At 53.3% G+C, this 6920-nt stretch overlaps 1 long non-coding RNA gene across 1 annotated transcript; it reads right to left on the bottom strand.

The window, feature by feature from the left end:
* Positions 1-210: 210 nt before the first annotated feature.
* Positions 211-6427, bottom strand: LOC123834874 (uncharacterized). Its single transcript, XR_006788507.3, has 3 exons — positions 6228-6427; positions 1494-1661; positions 211-1367 (listed from the first exon to the last, which is right to left on the bottom strand). It is a non-coding gene; the product is annotated as an uncharacterized LOC123834874 (long non-coding RNA).
* Positions 6428-6920: the final 493 nt, after the last annotated feature.

The raw sequence follows: 6920 nt of genomic DNA, 5'->3' as shown, positions 1-6920 counted from the left end.
AGCCGAGGAGGTCCGGTTCTGAGCAGGGCTCTCTCCTGTGGGACATGCTCTCGCTTGCTCCTACAAGGCCAACCATAAAAGAACACATGGGGGGCGCCTGGGTGGCTCAGGTGGTTGAACGTCTGCCTTTGGCTCGGGTCATGATCCCGGGGTCCTGGGATTGAGCCCCACATTGGGCTCCCTGCTCGGCGGGAAGCCTGCTTCTCCCACTCCCTCTGCCTGCCACTCCCCCTGCTTATTCTGTCAAATAAATAAAATCTTAAAAAAAAATAAAAATAAAAAAGAACACACGGGCCCTGAGCGGAGCCCTCACTTCAGAAGGGGATGTCTGAGGAATCTCCAGCAGGTAATGACCTGTTCTGGGCCTGCTGCAGCAGAGCGTAGCTGATACACACCACTGCCAGTGGGTCATATGCAGCGGGAACATGCACACACACCACACCAAAAACATTTAGAGTCTGAGAAAAAAAAAAGGGTGGAAAAAAAGATTTTCCTGCAATCACAGTGCTGAGAAAGTTCACTCAGTATCACTGCCCCACGTGGCACAAACTAAGCCTGACTGAGCCTGCTGCAGAGCACCAAGCAGCTGGAACTCTCACGTCAAGGATCACCTACGCTGCAGTGCTGGTGAGAGAAAACTCAGCTCCAGCACCCTGACCTCGGCACAGTTTTCCAGGCGCATCTGTGACGACTCAGGGCTGAGGAACATTCAGAGTTTAGACGGCGTGCAGTGAACTCCAATACCCACTGCTGATACGGTCACTAAAGACATTCATCGGGAAGGACATTTTCAAATCTGTTTTATTGTAAGATGACATGACTGTATGTGTATACACACATGTAAACACACCGTGATGATCTCATTTGGCACTTCGGTTCTCGAAGTTTTTATAGTCACAATATATATATGACATACGTTCATACCCGTAACAATTCTGATGTTTAAAAATATTTTATTTTTTTAAAGTTTAAGTAATCTCTACACTCAACATGGGGCTTGAACTCACGACACTGAGATCAAGACTCACATGCTCTTCTGAATGAGCTAGCCACGTGCCCTACAATTCTGATGTGTTTTTTAGCAGATTTTTTTAAATTATGAAAGTCTTATGTACCTTCTCCATGTGAAATGCCCATTTCAGATGCAGAAAACATCCCAACATACTGGAAAGGGGTTTAATAAACTAAATCTTTGGGCTCTTGGGGCGCCTGGGTGGCTCAGTCGTTAAGCGTCTGCCTTCAGCTCAGGTCATGATCCCAGAGTCCTGGGATCGAGCCCCGCGTGGGGCTCCCTGCTCAGCCGGAAGCCTGCTTCTCGATCTTCCACTCCCCCTGCTGGTGTTCCCTCTCTCGCGCGCTCTCTCTCTCTGTCAAATACATAAATAAAATCTTAAAAAAAAACCCAAACAAACAAAAACACACTAAATCCTTGGGCTCTTGAGAAGATGACAGAGAATTTCATTCCCCACCCCCATCTGCAACCTTCTTTAAACCTTAGTCAAGAGTCTCCAGGTCTGAATCAGGGCCAGCCTGGCTCAAGACAGAGCCACTGGGCTGCTCCACGTTGCTGAGGCAGGGATTCCCGAAGCTGGTGACAGGCATTTCCCGAGCCTCCAGGGTGAGCCGGATTCTGAGCTTGGCAGTGCAACTCTTCCATCCTTCTGCAAAGGAACATGGTCCCCACATGGAGGGTGGCCACAAGGTTAGCCTGCCAGGCAGATGCTTAAAAATGTTGTCTTGATGATATTATGCTGGGTAAGCCAAAGAGAAAGCATTCTGTATGTGCCCTCAGAGAAGCAGTGCAAGCGAAAGAATTTCCAACTAGGCTTACAATGACCACGCCAGTCTACTGCTGTGAATCCAACTGATGAAAGGCCACTGTTTGAGGACTGGTGAGGGGTCATGTGTGGTTCCAGCCCTCTCCTGCTGCTTTCAGACATGGAGAAACCTCTACAGCCATGTCTACAATGGTCTAACACATGCACCTCTTGTGTTGACAGAGGGAGGCAGCACTAGACAGGCCAATGTGTGGTTCTTATGAGCAAGTACAACAGATGTCCAACTACCAACCCTGGATTCAACCAAAGACATTCAAATTAAAAAGAAGCCACTGGTGGGGCACCTGGGTGACACAGCCAGTCAAGAGTCCCACTCTTGGGGGCGCCTGGGTGGCTCAGTTGGTTAAGCGACTGCCTGGAGTCCCAGGATCGAGTCCCGCATTGGGCTCCCTGCTCAGCAGGGAGTCTGCTTCTCCCTCTGACCCTCCCCCCTCTCATGCTCTCTCTCTCTCTCTCATTCTCTCTCAAATAAATAAATAAAATCTTAAAAAAAAAAAAAAAAGTCCCACTCTTGGTTTCGGCTCAGATCATGAACTCATGGGTCATGAGACAGAGCCCTGCACTGGGTTCCGTGCTCAGCAGGGAGTCTACTTGCGATTCTTTCTTTCCTCTCCCCCTCTGTCCCTCCCCCCACTCTCTCTAATAAATAAATCTTTAAAAAGAGAGAGAGCTTCTCAAAAGCTTATTAAAACAGAGCTTCTCCTTGGGGCGCCTGGGTGGCTCAGTCGGTTAAGCGGCTGCCTTCGGCTCAGGTCATGATCCCAGGATCTTGGGATCGAGCCCCGCATCGGGCTCCCTGCTCAGCAGAGAGCCTGCTTCTCCCTTTCCCTCTGACTGCTGCTCTGCCTACTTGTGCTATCTCTCTGTCAAATAAATAAATTAAAAAGAAATTAATTAAATAAAATAAAATAGAGCTTCTCCCGATGAGAAGTCAAGTATTACCCCAAATCCAGTAGTTGTCTTATTTAGACTTAACAAGAATGCGAATGCAAAGGTAGCCAGGTGTACTATACAGGTGGAATTTTCACAAAACTGCTGAACGAAGAGGGAAGGAAATGTAACAGAGAGGGCCAGCCTGTCCTGTTCCACTAGTGTGGACCTCCAGCATACAGCTCCAAGGTCTAGATGTTTCCATTACCAAAGTGATTTAAACACATACAGAACCCTGCTGGGAAAACTGCACTTGGGATGAATGAAAAGCGCTGCCAAATCAATTTTCCTCATGGGATTAATCCTTCATTCTGGATATCTGCAGCACTAACTCTAGCTCTAAAAAAGCTTTAGGAGATTTAAAAGACCAGATAACATACAGTAACTGAAACTCATCATACCAACAATTGTAAGCTTTTCTTATACCTTCAAGAGTGAATGTGCATCCAATTCCTACTGACCAACAATTCAAAAAGTTCAGATCCCAACCCTAATAATGGACAACGATATAAGGGATATTCCTATCCAGGGCTATGGTTATCAAGTTTAAAAGCCAAGAACACCTACTCAAAATTCCTCTAAGAAAAAAACAGTTGTCAGGGCGCCTGGGTGGCTCAGCCGTTAAGCGTCTGCCTTCGGCTCGGGTCATGATCCCAGGGTCCTGGGATCGAGCCCCACATTGGGCTCCCTGCTCTGCGGGAAGCCTGCTTCTCCCTCTCCCACTCCCCCTGCTTGTGTTCCTGCTCTCGCTGTCTCTCTGTCAAATAAATAAATAAATAAAAATCTTAAAAAAAAAAAAAAAAGAGGAAAAACTGTTGTCTTCACTTTGGCAATTTGTGAAACGGGTTTTGTAAATACTGTTGTCCAAATGCTACCATAAAGTTGGTATGCATTCTCAAAATCTGTTATCTGATTAGTCTCCCCATGGCATGTTATATAAGAAATACATACTCTAAAAGCAGCTGAAGGTTCCAAGCAAAAGTTACTTACCCCAGAAGAAAATGTCTAGTTAAAGTCATTCAGATAACGTAGATGATCTCTTTCCAAGGTTTTGTGAGAATGAAATTTATTTTACTATATCTATGTTTCAGTTTTGCTTAAATTTACTTTTTTTTTAAGATTTTATTTTAAGTAATCTTTACAACCAACGTGGGGCTCGAACTTATGACCCTGAGATGAAGAGTCCCACACTCTGACTGAGCCAGCCGGGCACCCCTACTCTTTTCTTAAGGAATAACACATGTTCTTGGGGACACTTCTAAAGCACAGACTAATTTGACATTCCATTCAGGGTAATTTCACATCCTTAGTCACACGTGAGTACATGGTATGACCTAAGTCATCAGACTAGAGACAGCAGCTAGGCTGAAATGTGTAAGTACATTAATTCAAATAAATGACAGATGCATCTGCTGAAGCCCAGCAATTACCTATTTTAACAGTGTAAATACTCCATTTCTCCTCTGGGAGGTAACTTTTTTTTTTTAAAGATTTATTTATTTGAGGGGCGCCTGGGTGGCTCAGTTGGTTAAGTGACTGCCTTCGGCTCGGGTCATGATCCCAGGGTCCTGGGATCGAGCCCTGCATCGGGCTCCCTGCTAGGCGGGAAGCCTGCTTCTCCCTCTGCCCCTCACCCTGCTTGTTCCCTCTCTCGCTGTGTCTGTCAAATAAATAAATAAAATCTTAAAAAAAAAAAAAGATTTATTTGAGAGAGTGAGTGAGCTCGAGCAGGGGTAGGAGCCGAGGGGGAGGGAGAGGAACAAGCAGACTCTGTGCTGAGTGCAGAGCCCCACTCAAGGCTCGATTCCAGGACCCTGAGATCACAACCTGAGCCGAAACCAAGAGTCGGACGCCTGACTGACTGAGCCACCCAGGTGCCCCCCCCCCCGCCCCGAAAGGTAATCCTAATAGACAGCATAACATTCAAGTGAGTTCCCACTCATGGCTGAAGAATGCACTGAGAAAGAAAAGGAGAAAAGAAAAAAGAGCTTGCGAGCGGGCAGAGAGGGCGAAGCCCTTCCAAAAGTGCACGCCTCTAACAGCCTCGGACTAGCGGATTCTGCTTTAACTAAGCACCGGCAATGAAAAGAGCACTGAGGGTGGCAGAAACAAAGCAGGCTGAAATAAAAACGCTGTGTTGCAGGAAAGGCCAGGCCCCATCAGAAAATCCACCACTAGCCCAACACCCCACTTTAGAAGCCGCCCCAAGGGCGGAAAACATGAGGAGCGCTCCTCTTTTCCACAACCCTCAATTCGCAGCCCTAGTCTGTTTCCTCGTGATCCCAGAGGGAAGAACACGGCCGGATCACAAAGACTGGGTTGGGAGGTCGGCCCTCACTTGCCATGCACCCGTTTTCCACGAGCTGAAACTGAAACGTGCAGCAAAGGCCCCTAGCGCGGCCCGCGCGAGTCTCGGTTGCCCCAAGGGCAGTCTGTGTCCTTGTTTCCTCGCGGCGGGGAAGTGGCCCGAGGTTCAGCCCGGCTACAGCTGGAAAAGGCTGCGGGTGCGGGGAGGCGCTCCACCGCCCCGGCCCCGGGGCGACGGCCCTGCATCCCCGCCTGGGGCTCGCTCCTGAGCGTCCGGCTGAAGGCGCAAACAGCAGAGACGCCCCGGGGAGAGGCCCGGGCAACGGCGCGGGGGTGTGCATCTGTACACCTGGCGCACAGCGCACCCGGGCGTTGCTTCTACCTGGAGATCCCTCCTTCCCTTGGCCGCTTCCCGTCTCTGCCCCCATCTCTTCTTAGGCTCCTCCCCCACCCTCAAAGGCACGGTCTCCGTCCTCTACCCCCCCCCACCAAGCGCCAAGGTCTCGGGTTCCTCTAGCCCTCCTTACCGTTCCCCCTCCCTGGAAGCCTCTAATGCCCACCCCCCATTTGGTGTCAGGACTTCCCCCAAGGCTCTGCCTGCCCCCCAATCAGGGCTCAATCCCCCTTGCCAATGCCTCTGAATTCCCTCACCACCCACACCCCCCGACCCCACATTCCCCTGCGCGGCCGGGTGCCCTCCCGCTCCGTCTTCGCCCAGATCCGAATCAGATCGCCCCTCCGCTCCCCTCCCCTCCGCCAAGGTCCCCGCTCCACACCCTGCGCAGTCAGGTCCCCTCCGGACCCGCCCCCACCCCCCGGGCCCTCAGGACCCTCCCGGGCCTCCGTCTGTCCCCCACCCCCGCCCAGGGGTCCCCGCGCTCTGGCCACCCTCGGCCAAGTCCGCTCCCCACTCGGGCTCCTGTGCCCGCCTTGGGGGCCGCTGCCCTCCCCACCTCAGGCCTGAGCGCCCCCGCAGGTATGGACCCCCAGCACCGCCCGCTCTCCCTCCCGGCTGCGCGGACATCTTAGCTGGCGCAGGCCTCCCAGCCCGTGTCCCGCCCGGTTCCGGCCAACACGCCGGCCCGCGGCTTCCCCGGGGCCGGGGTCGGACCCGCGTCGGGCCAGCGGCGCGGGCGGCGCTGGGGCCGTTACCTGTACTGGGGGCCGGCGCCCCACGCGAAGCCGGAGCAGTTACTCGCCGCCATCTTGGCGCCTCCACAGAGCGCGAGCTGACCCGAGGCGCGAAGGGGCGGGGCCGCCGGCGGTGACGTCCCCGGGCCCCGCCCCCGCGCCGCGTGCCGCTGCCGCCCCACCACGCGCCCCAGGCCCCGCCCCCCGCGCGAAGCCTGGGCCCTCTCGCTTCTCTCTGCACGTCTCCGGCCTGACTCTACCTCGAGCCCCGCCCCCGCCTCGAGCCCCGCCCCTTCCTGGAGTCCCGCCTTCCCTCCGGCAGCTCAACATCCGGGGTCTCTGCCTCGAGCCCCGCCCCTTCCCGGAGTCCCGCCTTCCCCCCCCGGCAGCTCAACATCCGGGGTCTCTGCCTCGAGCCCCGCCCCTTCCCGGAGACCCGCCTTCCCTTTAACCGTAAGGCTTTGTCGGCGGTCTCTTGCCTACGTCCCAAGACCCGCCCTGAGCGGGAGCCTGGACATAATTTTACCTTGTGTCCCACTTGGGTGGGTTTGGGAGTTCCGCTGGCCGCTCTGGCTGAGTGCAGGTGGCCCTGCTGAGGCGGCCACGTCCTGCGTGTCCCTTGGGCATCCCTGGTTGGCAGCCTTTCGTGGGGCCTTCTAAGAGCCCACTTAGCACCTAAAGCTTGCTGACCCTAAACTAGTGGTTGTCAGCTGC

The sequence above is a fragment of the Mirounga angustirostris genome, unplaced genomic scaffold (assembly GCF_029215605.1).
Source record: "Mirounga angustirostris isolate CCGP_5_RB_7025 unplaced genomic scaffold, mMirAng1.0.hap1 SCAF_1, whole genome shotgun sequence".
Lineage (NCBI taxonomy): Eukaryota > Metazoa > Chordata > Mammalia > Carnivora > Phocidae > Mirounga > Mirounga angustirostris.
This window is presented reverse-complemented; position numbering and strand designations above follow the sequence as displayed.